General features: G+C 48.6%; 1 protein-coding gene across 1 annotated transcript in view; it reads left to right on the forward strand.

Moving 5' to 3' along the window:
• Positions 1–19,750, forward strand: part of ARHGEF4 (Rho guanine nucleotide exchange factor 4) — a gene marked incomplete at both ends in the record, with an annotated part of 96,905 nt that overhangs the window by 63,921 nt on the left and 13,234 nt on the right. The window lies entirely within an intron of this gene.

A 19,750-nucleotide genomic window follows, 5' to 3' on the forward strand; every position in this document is an offset into this window, starting at 1 on the left:
ACCTCAGACGATATCCAATGTAGGAACATCTTAGGAAAACCTGCAAGGAAGTTAGTATTTGCCTGTGCTGGGTTTGTATGGTAGGTAAAGCCCTGTTGAAGAGAGGCAAACCCATTGCAGAGCTGACTGCTTTGTCTATGCTCTGTGCCCTTTGCAGAGAATGAGGCAGCATGGCTGGACCAAAAAGTACATGGTTGTGTATCAGGTGGGTCTAATCCAGGCTCAATTCTAGTGCTGCTTCTCCTGCCTTTGCTACTTGTTAGTATTTTAACACATTCTTCACCTAGCTGGAGAGGGGCTGTTGATAAATGACCCAGTAAGAGTGTTCTTTTTCCCTCTAGAGATGTTTAGAGCACAGTTTATTTGTGCTTACAATACCAACACGTCCTTGGCTTTTAAGTGGAGTTGAATTGCATTGTGTGTCTTGTAGCAAGGGCAACCCTGTTTCTGCTAAGTCAAACATAGGAAGTCCTGAAAATGTGCTTTCACGTGGAATCCAGCCTACTGCTTGGTCTTGCTCTCCAGTTCTGCCCTCCTGAGGGAGGGGAAAGGTGCAGGTGGCTCCCAGGACACCCGTCTTGGCTTTTCCCGAGCACTGGATATAACTTCCCCGCTTGTCATCTCCTCGGTCAGTTATTTGCCCATTCTGCTGAAGTGCCTGTGCTTTTCATTACAGCTATTAATTTTTCACGGTTATGTGTGTGCCTTTCAGTTGCTGCTACAATATTGAAATGCTCTTTTCATTTGGCAGCAAGTGGGTTTGTATATTCCTGGACTCCTAACGCTGACATCTGAAACAGTCTCCTAGGCTTAGGCACCATACGCTGCATGTACAGGCAAGGTGATGAGAAAGGGCTCAACAATAAACACTATCCTTTTGATGAAAAGTAAAGGGAGGTGTCTTTCTGCTTTATCTAATATTAGACTGGGGGGTGCTTGAATAACTCCTCTCTAAAGGTTTGGTCACTAACCATCTCCTGTGACTGCAGTGTGGCTTTAGAAGCCATCAGGCCTTAGAGGCTGCTCCGTGCCCACCACTTGTGCCATTCGATCGAGTGGCAGTGTTCTTCCCTTGGTGCAGCCCTGGCTGAAGATGGCTCTTAGAGGAAGGATTGGAAGTAAATTATTACAATTGCAAATTAGATTCCGATGAAGATTGTGCAACACTTACTTGGAATATGCTCCCTGGGTGATAGTTATAGAAACTAAATCGCGCTCTATTACAAGCCGCAAGGTAAAACATACAGTTATTTAATCTCTTGCTGATGCCACCTACAGCACATCTGATCAGTGAGGAATAAGAACAAGGCTTGCTTTCTGTCCATAAATGCCACGTGGTGTTCAGCAGCGTGCAGCAGTAGCTGGAGAGCACCCCCCCCACCACCTGCACTGCAAAGCACTTTGAGTTGCAGAGGCTCTGTAAGGACCATGTCAGGGGATTCACTGTGTGGGGGCGAAAACAAAAGCCAGGTCACATCTAGAGTCACTCTGCTATTCTTGTCCTTGTGGAGATCAGTTTCTACTCATGCTTGCTTATTCACTGTGGGGATCAGAAGGGTGGCTGGATCTTATCATTCATTGTGTACACAAGATGTACACAAGGTAAACATGTTGTGTGTGCCCAGGCAGTGTAGTGCAGGAGGGCACTTTGTAAAGGAACATAGCTTGGCTTAGGATGTTTGTCTTGGAATCAGCTCCAACAATGTTAGGTGAAAATGCACCGTCCGTTCCAGTTCTGCATCTCTCTTTTTCTGTATTCTCATCACGGTATCAGTTTCCTCCCAACTTCTCCTTCCAAACAGTCTCAGAGCAATGCCCAAGAAGTAAACTACTTTTCCTGTTAAGGTGTCAGTCAAATTTTCTGTGCCTTCACTTTCAGTTGCTTGAGCATGTTCCCAAGTGGCAAAGATTTTAGGAGTTCACTGGAGAATTACATCATCATGGGGTTTAGAAATTGCCCGATATCCTGTGGCACCAATAATATACCTCTGCCAGCCTGACTCACCAGCATGTATCTTGGTGGATCACTGGAGTTTATCTATTTCTCTTCAGTGTAACTAAGTGACTAGAGAAGATGGTACTTGCTGTGCAGGTTTCAAAGAAGTGTATGTGATTGTCCTTCCTATTTGCCATGAGTAGCTCCTCCTGAAGATCTGTATCTCTCCTAAATACCATTCAGTGGTTTATGCCCAAACTCAGTCTGTTCATGAAAAGCCTTCAAAGTCAGGTATTTGCTCCAGAGTCGAACAATGCGATGCTGAGCCAACTGTGGACTTAAAGAACTTCCATTAAATGGCAGCCTGCAGGCGTAGGGACCTAAGTATTATACTGTGGTGCACATGGCAGGGAGAATTGGGCTTTTGAAACCATTAAGTGAATGCAGGCCAAAAATGCAAAAACATCTGGGATCTGGGGCAGCTTGTGGTTCCCAGTAGTTTGCTCCATATGAGTAGTTCTGCTCCATCCTGTGCATTATTCCCCTTGTTCTCTATTTAGGCTAGATCAAGGAGATTTGCAAGATCTGTAAGTTCAGAAATCAGCAAACTGAAGTAATTCTGTACTTGAGTTCTGGAATGCCTAAAAAAGACAGCTAACTTAAGCATTACAGTAGCATAAGGAGACAGTGGAAGTTGTTTGGCTGCTTTGTGCTTTCTATGTAACCCCTGCTGAGGTTAGCACAATTTGGGGAAAATACAAAAGAAAGTACCCAGCCAGGCTATAGCTCTTAAACCTTTTCCCTTCTAAATCTCTCACCTGCTGTCCTCCAGGACACATACAGGAGATACACAGATTTTCAAGACACATTATGGGCATTGATGTACTAACATCTGCAGAAAGACAGGGCTTTTTATATGCATTGTCTTGATGGTGACAGCATCTCAGGGATTCTGTTGGTACTCACATCTGGGGCTGCTCCCTCATCACCCTTCCTGGAGATGGATGCTACCATGGGTGTTTAGCAGTCAGAATGTGTAAGGGGGGAGCCATGACCTCTGGTTCCTGCTTCTGGGAACGTGTGTGTGTGTGTCTGCATATTGTGGTTTGGGATATTTTTTTCATGTTTGAAACTATTGATTAAAGTGCAGAGTCATCCTCTTTGCACTCAGCTCCATGCACTAGCTGGTCTGTCACCTAGCCCAGGGGCTGGATTGATGGATTCATGTGTCTCAGTTTCATGATGGGGTATGTGATGTGACCAGGTGAGAACTGGAAGATGTAGAACTACTTCCTGCCAATGAAGGTCCTGAATTCTGTGTTCTCTTCCTTTCTGAGAGTTGGCTGTTGAGTTAAAGTTGGGCTCCTCTTTGCTGGCTAGAGGCAAGAGACAGGCTGCAACTATAGTCAAAGAGTCTGCCTGTGAAAGGGGATCTCCAAGATCTGCCCCTGACCTTTCCAAGGAGGAGTCTTTTCATCCCCATCAGATGTTGGTGGGAGCTGTGCTTAGGCGGGAGTATCTGTGAGTGTACCCCAGGCATCTCGGTGCTCGGTGAACTTCACAGTCCAGCGTTTGTAAAAGCACCCTCAGGGTTCTGCAGGGCTGAGGAGAGGTTTGCTGGTGGCAGAGGTTTGGGGGTTCCGTGCCTCAGCCCCAGGGAGGTGTTGGCAGAGACAACCTGCCAGAAGTGGTTAACAGGGTCGAGCTGCTTCTCCTGGCCCCCCAGTCAGAGGGCCGCCCCCCGCCCCCCTCCGCACCCCACCTTCTCGCAGGCACCCAGCAGCTTGTTGCTGCTCGGCGTGCGGGGAGCTGTGCGTGCGCCCTCCGCGCCCCGGCGCTGCCGCACGGGCGGCGGGATTTGCCTCCTGGCAGCCGTCGTCGCTGCTGCTGGCGGCACGCTTTTAGCGCGGGTGGAAGGATTTAAAGCGGCAGCCTCCTAATCCGCTCCTGCCCCTCCTTCAAAGCCTGTCCTGCGCACGGCGGCCGGGCCGGCGCTCGCCGCGTTGCTACGGGCCGCGCGTATCCTGGAGACGGCGCCCAGCAAATCGCCGCGCCGCTCCCTGGCAGCCCGGATCGCAGCCGGGCTGCAGCTCCGGCTCTCGGCGAGCAGGAATTCAATGTCTTCCTGCTGCTGAAGCGATGGCGGCGGGTCCTTCGGCAAAGACGGCGTGGGAAGGCACGGCTGTGCTGCTGAGCGGCCCCCGGAGATAGGGGGTGGGGAGGGGGCGTTTTGGCACACGTGCTGTGCGGGACCAGCGATGGCTGTGTCGAGCCATTTAGACTTCTGCTTTTGAGAGCTGCAAGCCAGCTTTTGTTCGCGAGGCTCTGCCCCATGCGTGCCCCCGCTGTGGGCTGTGCAGTGGGCACTTAAGAAGCCTGCTGCGTTTTTTGCTTTTTTTTTCTTTTTCGTTTTTTTTTCCCGGGGGCTGAAGCCATGGCAAAGGTCCCCGACCGGAGCAGGCACAAATGGAGCGCGCTTCACACCTTCCTCCGCTGCAACATGAACCCGGAGACACAGCGGGTAGTGGTCTTTGTCATCCTGCTCTTCCTCATCATTGTCAACGTGGTGCTGATGTTTCTTTTGGCATTTCACTGAAGGAGGACTGCCGGTAGTGGTGTGGTGCATGGGGGTTTCCAGGACTGGGAGACAAATCAGCAGGTCAGCTTGTCGTTGTCTGCCTCTGGTCTGCTTGTCTGCTGTTACGGTAACTGTGTGTCTCAGAGTATCCCCCCTTTGTTTTTTTAATCGTCACCTTCCCCACCCTGCTCCCCTGACTCTCTTCCTGTCATCACCTGTGCCTTGCGGTTTGGATCACCGTTAAACCAGAGAAAGGGAAGGAGGTAACAGACCTAAACCTGCTTAATCATAACCGCTCTCCGTGGCACTAATCTGCCTCAGTTCCTGAGGATGACAATACTGTGCCTGTACGTAGCACTTCCCAGCCCTGGAGAAGCCCAAAGTGCTGCTGATTTGTTCGCAGAGGGACAATCATCCTGTAACAAGCCCTTACACAAGGACCTGCTACATGTAAACACCTGCTGTAAACAGCTGAACCCCGTAATGCCTCCGCTGCTCTGCCACGGTGAACACTGCGCTGTGCGGTGGCATGAGTAATGCCCAATTAGTCAGTGATTGATCAATAGCATGCATCAGGAATTCGGACTGAATAAACACTGCAGCAGTGTGGAAGGAGTGTTTTGTTGGCTTTTATCCTGTTTCCTTTATTAAATCTCAGTGCTTATCCACTACGTATATTAAAATGGCTGGCAGAGCCACAGCACAGGATGCTGCTTGCAGGCCACGTGCTTCTCCCTGGCCAGCAGTAGCCTTGCAGAGCGGGGAAGCGACTGAAGGAGCACTCCTGTAGGCCTGTTAGGAGGGAAGGGCAGCGAAGCAGTGTGCTCGCTTCAGGCCTGCTCACCTCGATGACTTTCTGTTGGCGACCCTGTGTGCCACAGCACTTCCAGGTCTGGGCACTGGGACCTCAGTGGAGCGACCCTCTACTTGATGGCACTGAAGGAGACCGATTCCTGGAGGAAGACTGACTGGAAAAGAAGCCACAGTGCTCTGTTCTTAATGACGCTGCTTGCATTTGTGCTGGAGACTCTGCACAATATCCAAGCCCTTAAAATTCAGCAGGATCCTTCATTTTGTGTGTTAGGTAATCTGCAGTTCAAGTACAGCTTTCATGAGGGCAGCCCATTTTCTGGTGCTGTTGGTTGAAGTTTCTGCAGTCCTTTCAGACCCAAATGCTTATGGCTTCTTGAGTCTGATCTGATGTCAAGGAAGGCCGGGCAGTGATGTTGTCTCTGTCAACCTGAGTGATGTATTCTGTACCAGTTATTTATGTGATTGTGTGTATTACATTATTGTTCTGTATAAGCCATGTCACTTTAGCACACAAAGAAATGAAATTGGCACTTGCTGAGCTCCTTTCTGTTACATCTGAGCATGGAACATCCTTCTCCCTGTGAGAGGAGAGTCTCCTGCCATGCTGGATGTGGGGCAGCAGCAAGCCCCAGCGCTCTGCACTTTCATGGGAAACTCTTACGTGCATGAACAGTTTCCAATTACTAAAAAAACTAAAAACAGGCTATTAATTCTGTTAGCCAGGCACTGTAATAAACAGTCACTGGCATCATCCAGCATACATTGCTTTCTGAAGTTACCATTTAAAAAAACCCAAACAAACTAACCCAAGCCTCAGTATACAGCACTGACTTTCAAACAAATCTCCTTTCTCTCCCCTCTGAACTTTTTGTCTGGTCTTAATTACAGCTGGACTCAGAACTTTATGGCATAAGGTGGAAAAAAGATTGTTTATTGGAAAGGACAAGTGAAACTATAGCTCAGTCTTCAAGTGACCGCTGGGAAACCAAAGTACATTTTTGGGGTCTTAGGTATTAGTGATGGAAAGCTTTTGGCAGCTGCTTGTGAGGCCAGATCATGTACAAGGTTTGAGCAGGCTCTGAAAGTGCTTGAGCATTCAGAAGCTCTCGCCCCTCATCTAGTTGGTGAGTGTTTTGCTCTCTACAGCAGTGGGAGCACTAACAGGCCTCAGCATCATGGCTGCCCCTGCAGTGTGGTCAGGCTGTCAGTTACTGCTCTCTCACCTTTCTCTATCTTGAAAAGGTACAAACCATGTCTGACAGTAGATGAGAGCTGTGGTTGTGCACCGGGTCTGCACGTACGCAAGTTGCTCTGGAGAGTATCTGGTAGGTCAACTCTGTTCGTAACCCAAGTGTTTGGCTCTATGCTTAAGCCATGCAGGGCTACTGGTGGACTGAGCACAAGTGTCTGCCCACCAAGGCTGAACTGAGAGTCATAGAGAGACTCGTGCTCCTGCTTAGTTCAGTGTCATGTCACTGAAATGCTCCTTGGGTGGCTTTGGCCACTGAACTGGACTGTAGCTGTGGACTGTGGCTGCCTGTTACACACTGCCCAGAAAGGTGCTGCAGGAAGTTTTCTAGGAACAACTTCTTTATATTTAGTGCTCTGCAAAACTAATTTGGTAGCTGAAGGCTGGTCTTGTGGTGATTGAAGTAATTTGCTTTCTGCTAGCTGCTGCTTGCTCAGTCTGGAGATGCTTTATTCCAGCTGCTGCTTAAAGGTCTGCGGGGTTCGAAAGGCATTCAGAACAAACCCTGGTGATGATGGGCTCCGAGGCAGGCACAGTCCTGCTGTGAGCAGGCAAGTGCTCCCCCAGTGCTGCAAACTCCTCTTTCCCTTCTCTCTCTGGCCTACCTTTTCCACATCTACACCGTACCGGGTGTAGCATCCTTATTTCTGAGAAATTCCCTTTGCTCTGCCCAGCTACAGCAGCCGGGTCTCTGGGAGCCAGAGCCATTTGCTGTTGCCTCTTTGAGGCATGGAAGCTTGTGCAGAAGCAGCCAGCGTGTGTCATGGGAGGTGGAGGAGTGTCTTGTGAACAGCTGAGCCAGGGCCCCAAGATGCTCACGGCCTCACGCTAGAGAGAAAATGTCTTGGGAATAACGTGAGTCTGGGCAGTTAAAGCTTCTGAGGTGCAGAGCTGCCACATTGCTTGTCACAGCGCAGCTCCTTGCTGGGAAATGTCGCAGTTAAAAACCCAAGACTTCCCCAGAAGGAGGAGACCTGCATGCTGCAGCAGTAGTAAGGCAAAGAACTGTTTTCTTCAAGGGCTGTGGAGAGTCCAGGACAGTGAGGGACCACCTGTAAGAGAAGAGTATTATGAAAAAAGGTGATGCAGCCCCTGGTGAAATTGCCTCCCGCTACCCTACATGGGGAAATGTGCATCACCCTTGTATGGGGCAATTTCACCATCTTTGTACCAGAGTAGTTGGTACAAAAGTAATTTTTCTTGCATTTAAAAATGTTGATAATACAAATGGCAGGATTACAGAGTGCTCCTTGGAGAGGTGTGTTGTAACGCTGCCTGTTGCAGGTACTAACGTCAGTTGCTGAGAGCCTGGGAACACTTTTCCTCTTAATGGTTCAGTGTTAGGTGAATTTTACCTTTCTCACTGCTTATCTGTTTGATACATAACGAATCCTGAAGCAGCTGTGTTGAGTTTGTTATGGGGAACCCAATGTTCTTCTCCTTCCTCAACTTCAGCTACAGCCGTATACCTTCAGCTGGCAGCTGCGGTAGAAATGTAAGTGTTAATGGGTATGGTATTAGTTGTGACTCGTTCAAACCTGCCTCCAGTCTTGGCTGAAGACACTGCAATGGCTGAGAAAGACCAGGAAAAGTAAAGCTGGTGAAGGATCCTTGAATCATGTGCAGGATGGCGATAGAACAGAGGGGAAGGACAGGCCTTTGGCATTTCTTGGCATTTCTGTCAACCAAGTTGGCTTTTTTCCTTTGCTTTCAGTGTACTTATTTGACACGAGAGATGGGTGCTCTGCAGGGAGGCTGTGATTGCCTACCCCACAGCCATCTGAGCATTGGGCTTTGCCATGGCATTTGGGCCACAGCCCCAGGGAGGGAACAGCATGGCCCAGAAAGAGAGAGCCACACAGTCACTGCTCCTCTGCAAAGTGCTTGGGGAGCCCGCTGTGCTCTCTGTTCCTGCTGTGGACCAGGTTGTGTCAGCCAGGCCTTTTTGTGGCAGCTGGACTTCTCCTCCCTGGGGTGCAGAGTAAGACCTGCACCTCTGCTCTCTTCCCTGTGCTGCCAGTGCTGTGCAGGTGTACTCTGGATGCGTGGCCAAGCTCAGGGTGCTGCTTGGTGCTGTGAAGCTGAGGGCATGGGGCTGTATGCTGCACTGGAGGCAGAGTGTCCGACCTCACATTGGCTTTCTAGTGTCTAAAACTTGTCTGTAAGGAGCTCAGCATGGGTGGTTTGTGTTGCCTCTGTGCAGGGCAAGCTCACTAGAACATTTAACAGGCAAGAGCTTTGCTCTGCTGCTGCTTTACAAAGAGCATCTACAAACAGGAGACCAAAACATCATTTCCAAAGGGATATCTGAGTTTTAGATTCTATCTCCTCTTAATTTGTTCTCCCAGGCCAAACTCATTTCTGTGGTGATATGTGATATCTGCTATCATTGTGATTTATTCTTGGAATCTAAGGCATGAGCTGGCCAGATAAGAAACACAGTAAGTATTTAGGAAGATACCATCAACAATTACTTTTAATTAATGCTCCCAGTGTTCTGATTTAAAGAAAAGATAACCCAAAAACCTCACAGGAGAAATCCCATAACACAGGGTGAAGAAAAATTTTGAGAGGGGATGAGTACATGTTATTTATGCCATGTCACTGGGCTTGTTAACTACAGCATGTGCTGGGAACTCTGGAATAAAATGATGTCATATTTGAATCTTTGTTCTTTGGCTGAGATTACTCCAGGTATGACTGTGGTTGACATGTATAGTGCACCCTCTCTGTGTCTGTGCTTGGCAGTGGTGGAAACGGGACTTGAGGCGATAGGGTGGCCCTGCTGAAGGCCCAGAGTGTCATTCCCCAGCCTGTTGCACATGTGCAAGCCTTCTGCCTTGGTGCTGGGTAAAACTGATAGCTCAGCTCTGCTGGTAACGCTGAAAGAAAAATGCTTCACTCACTACCAAGGGGATGTTGCTGAATCTTTAAGCTGAGGAGTTGGTCAGGTATAGAGGACCACAAAGAGGGAAGTTTGGGAGTTTGCTCTTCCTTGCAGCAGATGAGCTGAACAAGGAACAAGGGGCCTGGTGCAGGGCTCTGCACTGATGCATCCCACTGCAGCACTGAGGTCCCACATCTTCCCCTTCTTCCTCCAGGGAGGGACACTGTAGTGCAGTCCCTTCCAGCATGCTGTTTCCTCCAGAAAGTCACAGTTTCACCTCAGGTACCTGAGTCCCTGCTGTCCCTTGGTGGCAGAACAATTGAAGTCTCCACCAGTGGGAACGGGGAAACAGGGTCTGCCTTCAACACCCCAACCCCCCCCCCACCCCTTCCTGCAGCAGTTCCTGTCCTGGGCAGGCTGCTGGTGAAGCCAAGGTGACACAGGGCATGGACCAAACCCCCACAGTATCCATAGTTAGAAATCTTGTGCTTGTTAAGTGTCACACCCATTTAGGCGACCAACAGAATAATGTTGTCTCCTGCTAAACTGTGCCAGTTCCAGTGACCACTGTGAATGTTATTGATAGGCCCAGTGTCTGTAGTCTTTGTGGAAATGTGACTTGGGACTGAATAGCAGAGCTGGATTTGACTGCTCCTGGTTGTTTTGAATCCTGATCTTGTCCAGCCTTGGCAAGTTGAGGTCTGCAGAGTTGAGGCAATCTCTGTAAGGCAATGCAAACGCTGCATATAGGCGTCACATGTGAGTCTGAGAGCCACACCAGGACCTCTCAGCAGCAGCCTAACACAGCTTTCCTCACCTCACCAAATGAAATCGTTCCAGCAGGAGATTAAGAAGTCATGACTCAGTATTTTTAGTATCCCAGTTCACACCCGTAGCGCCCAGGAGCCAGGGCTTGTTATACTAGATTCTAGGAAGCGCTATCTAATTATGTAGTGAGAAGATTCCCACTAGACATGAGAGAGGAGAGCCGGGGACTGCAGTACCCCGTTGCTGCCTGATTTACCGGAATGTGCTCTGCATGGAGCTGCTTTGGCAAGACTGCTTTGTCATACTGAAAAGCCTGTGGCCACTACAGTTGTGCAGGAGGTCGAGGTGATTAAAATGAGGACCTGTGGGGAACAGGAGATGTGTTGAACTTTTCCTATTTGGACTGACAGAGCCATGTTCTGCAGCAGGATCAGCAGGTGCTTCAGTTGCCCCATACTTAGAGGGCTTGTTTGCAGTGTGGTCTTGGCAACAGGAAGGTGGTTGTGGTTTGAGGCTTTAGCTTGTTCAGGCCATTAGGTCTCTTCATCCAGATGACGTGGACTTGAGACAAATGATTAAAATGTATGTATTCAGAAGCATAATAATGCAGGGTCTCAGAAGATCCAAGCAACCTGCTGCTTCTTGAATCAGTCTGCTTCACCTAGCACAGTACGCTCGCCATATGAAAAGGCTGGTGTTTTAATTTTGTTTTTAAGTGAACTTAGCTTGGAGAACCTTCTGTAGGGACTACAAAAGAAATGACTCATTTTTATATTTACACACACTACCCAAAAACAAAGGCTAGTCAGCCTCCTTTGCCTGACAGTGAGATGTTACCAAGGTCTTTTGTTCTTTTCTTTCTCTGTAGCTGATATTCAGATTTTTGTCTGCCCCATTTTCAAAGAAAAGGGCAGACAGCAATTCTGAGTTCAGTAGTTCAGTGAATAAGGGATCTAAACCAGCATCTCTGCACTGGGTCCCCAGCACGTGATCACTGGAAACATGGTAGTGGTGGGGTAGAATTCCTCAGTCTTGGGTCACCAAAAACTTGCAGAGTTTCTGCAGAAGGTGAGGAAAGGAAGCAGGAACTCAGCTGTGTGTGCTTTTTTGGAGGCAGGGAGACTGTCTTTGAGAGCCAGGTCATGGAAACTGCTAAGCAATCTCTGTTGGCCCAGCATGTCCACCAGCACCTACCAGTGCTGTACAGACTGTGGCACAGTGCTGTTAATCCAAGGGAGATATTTTATAGGAGATAGGAGCAATAAAAGTCATTTGAGCGTGTTCTCTGCAGTATGTGCCATTAAAATTAAATCATGTACACACTTGAAAAGGAAAACCATGTGCTGTATTTCTGGCTTGCTGCCCGCTGCGAGCCCATGAGATGCTGACCTTTTGATGATTCAGAGCGGTTTGCTAGCAACACAGTTTGTATCTGCTCTACAATGTTTTCTTTAACCTTATTTGTAAAACAAATTTAGATTAATTTTCCTTCAAGCTATAACTGATTCTCTAACTTGCTGTATCTTTGGGGGGAAGGGAACAGCAACAGTCAACAGCAAGCAGAGAGCTCTGGGCACTGCATGGTTCCCTTTCCTTTTCTTCTGCAAAGAGCCTGGATTCAAAATTTATCCTCAATAAATCCCTTTGTGAGATCAGCTGCAGCTGAACTGTTGGGTATACGTTGTCCTGGGGGATCTGTATGGTGTACTCCTCACTTGTCCAAAGAAATAATGGTGAAAGAAGAAGAAAAAAGAAGGTAGAAAGAAAAAAAATCTCAAAATTCAGTCATGGGAGAGGCAATGGGATCAGGAGCTGTCCTGCACAGAGGGAAAAGGATGGGGAATGTCCCAAGGGGATGTGCTGGTAGGAGTGCATAGAGGAAGGGTAATGCATCAGGCAGCACCAGGAGGGGAATGGGGTGAGCTGGTAGCATCAGTGGCATAAAAATATGCTAACATAATGTAAAGTAAAATTTTCTAAAGAAAATAATTTCTGTTTGGGTGCTTGAGAAATGGTAATGTAAAAAAGATACATCAACCATCACTCTTCCATGTGAGAACAATCTAACAGAAACATCCTGGGCTATTGCCATCCCTGGGTTGCACAGTTGAAGTCAAGGCATCAGAAAAAGTAAAAGCTGTGTTAACCAGGTATGCTTCTCATTCTGCAGTGAACGTAGACTTCACAGTGCTGGTGAGGTGAAGAGTCAGACTGCCCAACACACTTTTCATCTAGAACTGGAACTGGAACTTAGAAACTTCGTAGCTGTGTTGGCCCAAGGTCAAGGTCTTGTTCAAACCTGATAGTCCAGCCCCAGGCCTCACTCCTTTCCAGTCTGAAACCGAAGAAAATAGGGCAAGAGTGCAAATGCTTGGCTGATTTCCAGGTGTAGTTATGGCATTAGCCCCCCCAGCCCTGTTACAAACCTCCGAGTAGATGTGTGTGCACCTGCCTCCAGCCGCTGCGGTCAGAGCTGCCAGCCACGGGACATGGTGTTTGGGCTGAGCCAGGGGAGAGGGGCTCAGTGCTCCCAAAGCACCCTGGAATAGCTGGGAAGGGCGGTAAAATGGGTGGTTCTGGCTGAGATCTGGGCTGTTTGGGGTAAATAGGACTTTGGCACTTGGATCCTACCTTATCCCGGTGTAATGGGTGCCACACAACTGGGAGAGGTGTGAGGGGTGGGTTAGCCAAAAGTTAAAGATACTTAAACCACTTTTAAGCCTTAGAGTATTTCAAGCTCCTTAAGCCACTTTAAGGCTTTAGATGGGTTTAAAATGCTTAAAACACTTTAAGGCCTTAAATGAGTTTAAGCTGTTTAAGCTGATTTAGAGCTTTGGAATGACTTAAGTTCTCTGGCTTTGAGCACTAAGGAGTTTTTGGGGTCCTTTGAGCTCTTAATTTTAAAGGCCTTTCTGAACATTTTTGAGTGAGGATGCAGCATGTTACCCCTGTAACCTGTGTCCAGGGGCTCTTTCTCCCTGAAAGCCTCCCAAACCATGCCTGGACAGCCAGGTTTCCCTGCGTATGCTTTCATTCTCCCTTTTATGGGGGGAAAAAGACCAGGAGTTGGACATCTGTGTGGTAGGGATGAATGGCTACTCCAGGAGGACTGACCTTCCTCCATGTGCCTACTGACAGTTGCATGGGGAGGATGAAGTGTGTGGGGTCTGTTACATTGAAGCTGTGTGAAGTGCTACACTTACCTCTGCCGGAGGAGTCCCGGCCAGGAGGATGACAGCCCTGCCCCAGATGATGTCCTAATGGCTTTGTAATTACTGTGATGGCAAGTGCTAATTTTCTACCTGAAGGAGAGTGTTGCTGAGCCTCAGGGAACATACCTGTCCCTGTCAAGTTAACATTTTTGGGGCTTGCCATTTCCTAGAAATACTTGTGGATAATATGAATTGTCTGCATTTCTTTTGTGTTTTGTACTACCCTGAAGTCCTAAGACCAGCTCCACAGGGGCAGCCACTTGTGCCTGTGACCTGGGGTAACTGCTCAGGAATAGATGCGAGTGTGGCCTGGCTCTTGTGGCCCTTGTGTGTCTTCCCAGGTGTGGTTAGGATCCCCAGTGGCCTATATCCAGATGTGATGTGTTTAAATGGCCTTGAAGGACATGCATTTCCTTTATCTCTTTAAATCATCTATGTGTTTTGCTTTGTTGCATCCTGTAGCACAGCTTAATTATGCGCCACAGGGAAAAAGTACTGCTTTTGTACTGAACTGCCTGGCAGTTTCCCTGGGCACCCACTGGCCCTGCGTTACCCATAGCCATTTTGTAAGCCTTCATCTCATGGCCAGCCTCCACCCACCTTTCTCTATTGTAGTTTCAAGGTCTGTTTAGCTTCTACTGGCCTAGAAACTCTGGCTGCTTTTGATTCATACTGCTTCTTGTGCCTTGTCTAATTCTCCCCTTCCTGCTTTCTTCCCGAGCCGCTCCTGACATTCAGCCTCTCTGGCCCTCGTGGGGCAGGCCGATGTTTGCTTACCTCTGTCTGCAGAGACATTCCTGAGGAGCAGCTCATTTCAGCAGCCATTAGTGTTGGGTATTGCTGCTGTTACATTTCATTTGACATTCTGTCACCCTGTCGTTCAGCACTGCGCCAGCTTGTTTAGAGGGAAAATGTATTCCACATATACCAGGAAATAACCATCTTACAGACCTAGGCTTAAATAAGGATATTGGTATGAAAGGTTAAAATGAAAGCTCTTGTACAGCTTTACTTACTCTATGCACTGCCAGCCACTGCATAGTGTAATTATAAAACGTGGTACAAAAAACCCTTTTGCAGAGTACTGACAGGCTTGAGAAGGGCTTTGCTCCTCTTGTTTCTTTATGCCAACACCTAAGAATGTTAGTTCCCAAAATTAACCAACTCCCTTGACATATAGAGGTCATGGGGGAGTGATGGTTGGGGTGCTGAGGGCACTGATAGGAGTTGGATCAGTAGGTGTCTTACTCAGCTACAGGTAGCTAGCCCCACTTTTCCGTAAGGACTTTCCTGGCCTGTTTCAGCCAAAAGCAAACTGGTCTAAAGCCAAATTCAGTTGATGTGGTTTGCATTATAGTAACAACCAGCTCCCGTCTTGCAGGGGAGGAACTGAGAACTTCCTGCATCACTCTGGAGTTTGAAAAACCACATGGAGCTGGGCTCAGCCGGACATGCACCCAGCACGCGCGCTCAGGCTGCGCTCTTCACACGCAGGCTGAGGTGACATGGGAGCACAGCTCTGCCACCTCTGCTTTCTACATGGGCTGCTGCCCTCCTCCTTAGCACTTGATAAAGGAGCTTTCAAAGCTTCTCCTTGCCTGCTGCGGGGGGGACCCTCCTCCTCTTCCCATCTGTTTAAATGGCTTCAGAGGGGGAATCAAGACTAAGATGATATAAATAAAAAGGAATAATGTAATTAATGCCAGTCAGAATGGTTGTGTGGAAAATAGTTCTTAGCAAATAAATGTGATGACAATTTTTGAATGTTTGGTAAATGGAGGCAGCTGTACTGGATGTCACATGAGGAGTTTGACTAGAGGCACCAATTTAAAAAGCAGCACTCTGGAATACCAGTGTAGCATACTGGATTAGGATCTTGGTTGACTGACATCTCAGATTTGTTAAGGAGAATCATTGTCAAATTAGAACACTTTGAATGGAGATTTGCAGTGTTTGCTAAATGCCTGAGAGTTCTCCACTATCCTAAATCTGTGGTGAGAAGACATGCAGCTGGCACAGTAGGCAGAAGGGCAACGAATGCCGATGGCCTGGCTTCCATGGGGGCATGGTGTGCAGGGACGTGCTTCTGAAGCCCACTGCCCATGTGGGCTTGTGTCACCATGAAACGTGTAGACAGTGGAGTGGCAAGAAGCAGTGAAGTGTTTGGTGTGGCTGTGGTGTTGTGTCAGTGGTTCTGGCACCCTGCAGCCAGACAGCATGTCTTAGCTAGCCCAAATTCCTCCCTGGCAGTGAAGGGAGACAGGACTCTCAGGCACTCAGTTAATTCATCGTGCTTAGATGCCTAAGAGGAGCCCTTTCCTGGGGTGCCCGTCTCTTTCCACAAAGGGGAGATGAGATGCTTCATAAAGACAACCAAGATAACTCATTCAGACTCAGTGCCTGCTGTTGGGATGACAGAAGCTCTGTGAGATCAATTTAATCTCTGTTTTCCATCATTAAATGGTGAAACTAAAAGTTTTGAGAGGAAGCAAGAGCAAACTGTCCTGGGGTCAGGACTGCTGCAGGGCTCAGATGTTTGATGTGCTGACCCAGACCAGCTTCAGCGTGTAACAGACAAGTTCTGAGGGGGCCGAGCAATGGGTACAGGCTTCTCATCAACCATTTCAGTTCCCCAGGGAGAGCCTGGGTTCAGGTGCCCTTCATGGATCGTGCCTATTTTAGGGACACAGAGCTGCAAAGTAAATTCTGTTTTATTGGCACCTTCTCCCCTACCTGCCCTGTTCCTGGTATCTTTTGCTCCTGGGTTCGTTTTTCAGCTCCAGCATACTTGAAATTATCAACAGAAAGCCATCCAAATTTTATTCAAATAGAACCCAGTAGCTCAAAGATAAATATTTCCTAAAGGCATCTTCATCCCTCCTTCTGTAAGTTGTCGAGATCTTTTATCTCTGTTAATATTGCCTGGAGCTCCTGTCAGAACAAGACCAGGACATATGAGGTAATTATATCAAGGTGTCCAGCCAGAGACAAGCAGGGGCCGAGTAGCTGGAGTGCAAACAACCCACAGATGTGGCCCTTGGCAGGCTGCGTCTGTTTGTCCATGTGTATTGGACTTAATTTGGGGCAGCTATATGCAGGAGCCCTGGCTGTGTCTCCTGTTTGGCAGCCTGTGCATAGGCATTGCTTGGGGCAGTAATGCAGCGATCCTTCCCCCCCCTCATCTTTCCCTCACACATTGGGCAATCTGCACCAGCACCGTTTTCCCTTGGCATCTGCTGTGCCTGAGTGAGTGGCGAGGCCGTAGCTGGGCTACAGGGAATGCAGCTGCAGTTTTCAGTTTCAGAGCACCGGTGTTGGTACTGCCTTTGGGTTGCAAACACTGCTGTCTATAAACTTCAAGATTGTTATAAACAAAGAAAAAATAGCCAAATTTTGTTTGTTTTTACTGCTGCCAGCTGCAGGAGCTAAAGCAGCTGTGGGGTGCCTGGGTTTGCCTTCTCTGTCTTCTAATGTTTCTTGGCTGGAGGCTGGTTTGGGGCTCTTCAGGAACTTGTACTGAGTTGACCTTGACAGGACAAAGCTAGCACCTAAATGTGCTGTTTTTCAAACGAATAGCTGTTTTTCAGACCTTGCTTTGATTGCAAAGACCTTCAAAGCCTGTGGTAAGGTGTGCCTTTTGAACCTAGGAGCTGTTGTGCTTGGAAATAGTGAGCATTCCCTTTAATACATGCTTCTCTTCCCTGGCGGATAAGCAGCTCTCACCATACAGCTGTTTGGTTGCCAGGCTCTAGCACGGTTTGTAAAACACCTTTTTAGCTGTGGGTGTGTTTTATCCTTCCTGGGATAGGGAGTGAGAGTCCTGACCCTTTTTTTCCCCAGTAACAGGATGCTCCTCTGAGATGCTGCTGCAGCACGCGCTGCCCAGCTGGAGCAGCTCTGCTTGCGGCGGTGATGCACCGTACCGTAGGTGCTTCTGTGCCATGAAAGTGTCAGTCCAGGTTCAGAGCAACCCTCCAGTGTTTGCTCTGGGAGAAGGATCATGACACTGGGTAGATTTGGTATTTTTGTATCAGCCAAGGAATTGGGGCCAGATACAATTGAAAAAATAGTGTAAGGTTCAGAGTGGTGCAGAGTGAGGGCTGACAGAAAACTGAGCGCTGAGTGAGATGATCATTAAACACCTTCCAGCCTTGGTGCCTGCTCCTCTGCCCCTGTCCCCAGTGCACCAGCACAGACCGAAGCAGTGCCAAGGAGTCTGGGCAGAGCTGTCAGCCCATGGTCAGGGAGGTCTTGCATGTGCTGCTCCATAAATTAGCTGAGACAATCCAAAGTGTATTTAAAATATTTTTTCCCCTCTTTATCTGTTTCTTTATTCCCTATGTATCATTCCTCCCTACAAATGTTGTGTGAGCTAACCAAATCCTGGCCTGTATTTGGGGTATTGCCCCAGTTGCACAACAACTGTCTGGTAGTGGCTTGTCCACTTCCCTGTGCCTGTTTGGCCAGGCCGGAGATGTGCCTTGCTGCGTTTGGCAAATTCTGGTTCACAGAATCTCTGTTGCTGAATAGAGAAACATTAAGATCTTAGTTACTAAGATATTAATATTAGTGGGCAGGTGATATTAGCTGAGGATTAGTCAGCCACGTGGCTTTTGGTGCCTCTGAAAAGAACCAGGTGGCCCTGACCCCTTGTGAGCTGGGCGTATCAGCCCTAACGTGCTGTTAATGCCAGATCAGGCTTGGTCTCTTGTCTTCTCATTGAGACACAGAGATCTGACAGCCTGGCACTGTAAGTTATTAATACCTTCCCATCATCAGTGCTCTGCTGCTGCTGCATCTCCTAAACAGTCACGGTCTTTATATGCTGGTCACAATCTGGATGTTGAAAAGCCCACTGAATGCCACTCTTCCCAAAGATTTAGTAGCATATGCCTGTTTCCCAAGCAACAGCCGGCCCTTCCCCAGAGGGCTACATAACTCAGCGTGGTACAACAGCAGCTCCGCATGACTTTGGCTTACCTGAGCTCAGGTGCCTCCCCAACAGTGTGTGAGATCAGCATGAACAGGCTCCTGTCCAGTCATCCCATCACTCCATTGCTGCTCTGCTCGCCCTGAGGAGGAGAAGCTGGGCTCAGCCTGTGCCCTGCACAGTCACTGCTAGCAGAGAGGGATGTGTCCTGCACCGGCTGGTTGCTCAGAGCAGCAGCAGAGCTCGTTGCCCGGAGTAGTGAACATCCACTGTCATCCCCAGCCCAGCTGTTGTTCGGTACCTGACATCCGATAGCTGATCTACGTCTTCTCTTCCCTGTTCCGGTCATGGCTGCCTTACGGGAGAAAGCTAACGCTGCTTGGGTGTCTGGAAGCCTCATGGGACCTACCGGTTTTTAAGAAATCTGAACAGGGGGTTTGTTCATGGTGCCAGGTATGCTTCAGGCTTGTTGCACTGTGTGCAGCGTGCCTGGTAAGTGAACTGTGCACAAAAAGCGCGACCAGCCATAGGTGTTCGTTCTCAAGTCAAACACCCTTTCCCTCCACAGCTTGTTTGGACACATACCTGCCACTGGCTGGGTGCAGCTGCCTCTGCTGTGTGGGGCATTCATCACTGTCTCTTGGTGGTTGGTTTCCTCAGACTAATGGTGCTACTTCTCACCTTGGGATCAAAGCCTGTCCTTGCTGTCCAGGCTTAGAAAAGTGAGACACCGTTACAGACTCTTGGCTGGTTTTTCTATGGTGCCACTGGCCGGCTGTGCGATGGCAGCATGTCCCTTAACGTTTCCTGCTTGCTGGACCTCGGCACAGCGACTGCTCACCTCTCTGGAGAGCAGAATCTGGCAGCAAGGACGCTGTGAGGCGGCATGGGGGTGCCAACACACTGGCTGTGTGGGAACCTCTCATCCTCTCCTTCCCCATCATCCAGTTTGTTTTATCACAGCAAAACCACGGCGCTGGGCTGTGCCTGGTTCAGAGAAGGGGCACTGGCTACCCAAAGGCATATTCCGAGTTTTCTTTCAAATGCCTCCAACTCTCTCCTGATTTACTGCAGATCCTTCCATCCTTTTCCTGTATGCATCTTTCTTCTGGGGGGAGCAGCAAAACAATAAGCTAGAGCAACAGATAAGTGTGTGACCCAGCATGGCTGTACCATGGCGAGTGGGGTTTGTGCACCTTGTCTTTCCTCCTGCATAGACTGCTCTTTCTGTTGTCTTCCCAAAATTTATCATTGCACTGTTTTCCTGAAGAAAGACAGGGCTTCACTGCCATTCCAGAACTGGAGCAGGACTCCAGTACACCTGCTACCTTCTTGGGGAAATCCTTGGGGTTCAGAGAAATCCAGTTATGCTTGGGC

The sequence above is a fragment of the Gallinula chloropus genome (genome assembly GCF_964237585.1).
Source record: "Gallinula chloropus genome assembly, chromosome: 8".
Taxonomy (NCBI): Eukaryota; Metazoa; Chordata; class Aves; order Gruiformes; family Rallidae; genus Gallinula; species Gallinula chloropus.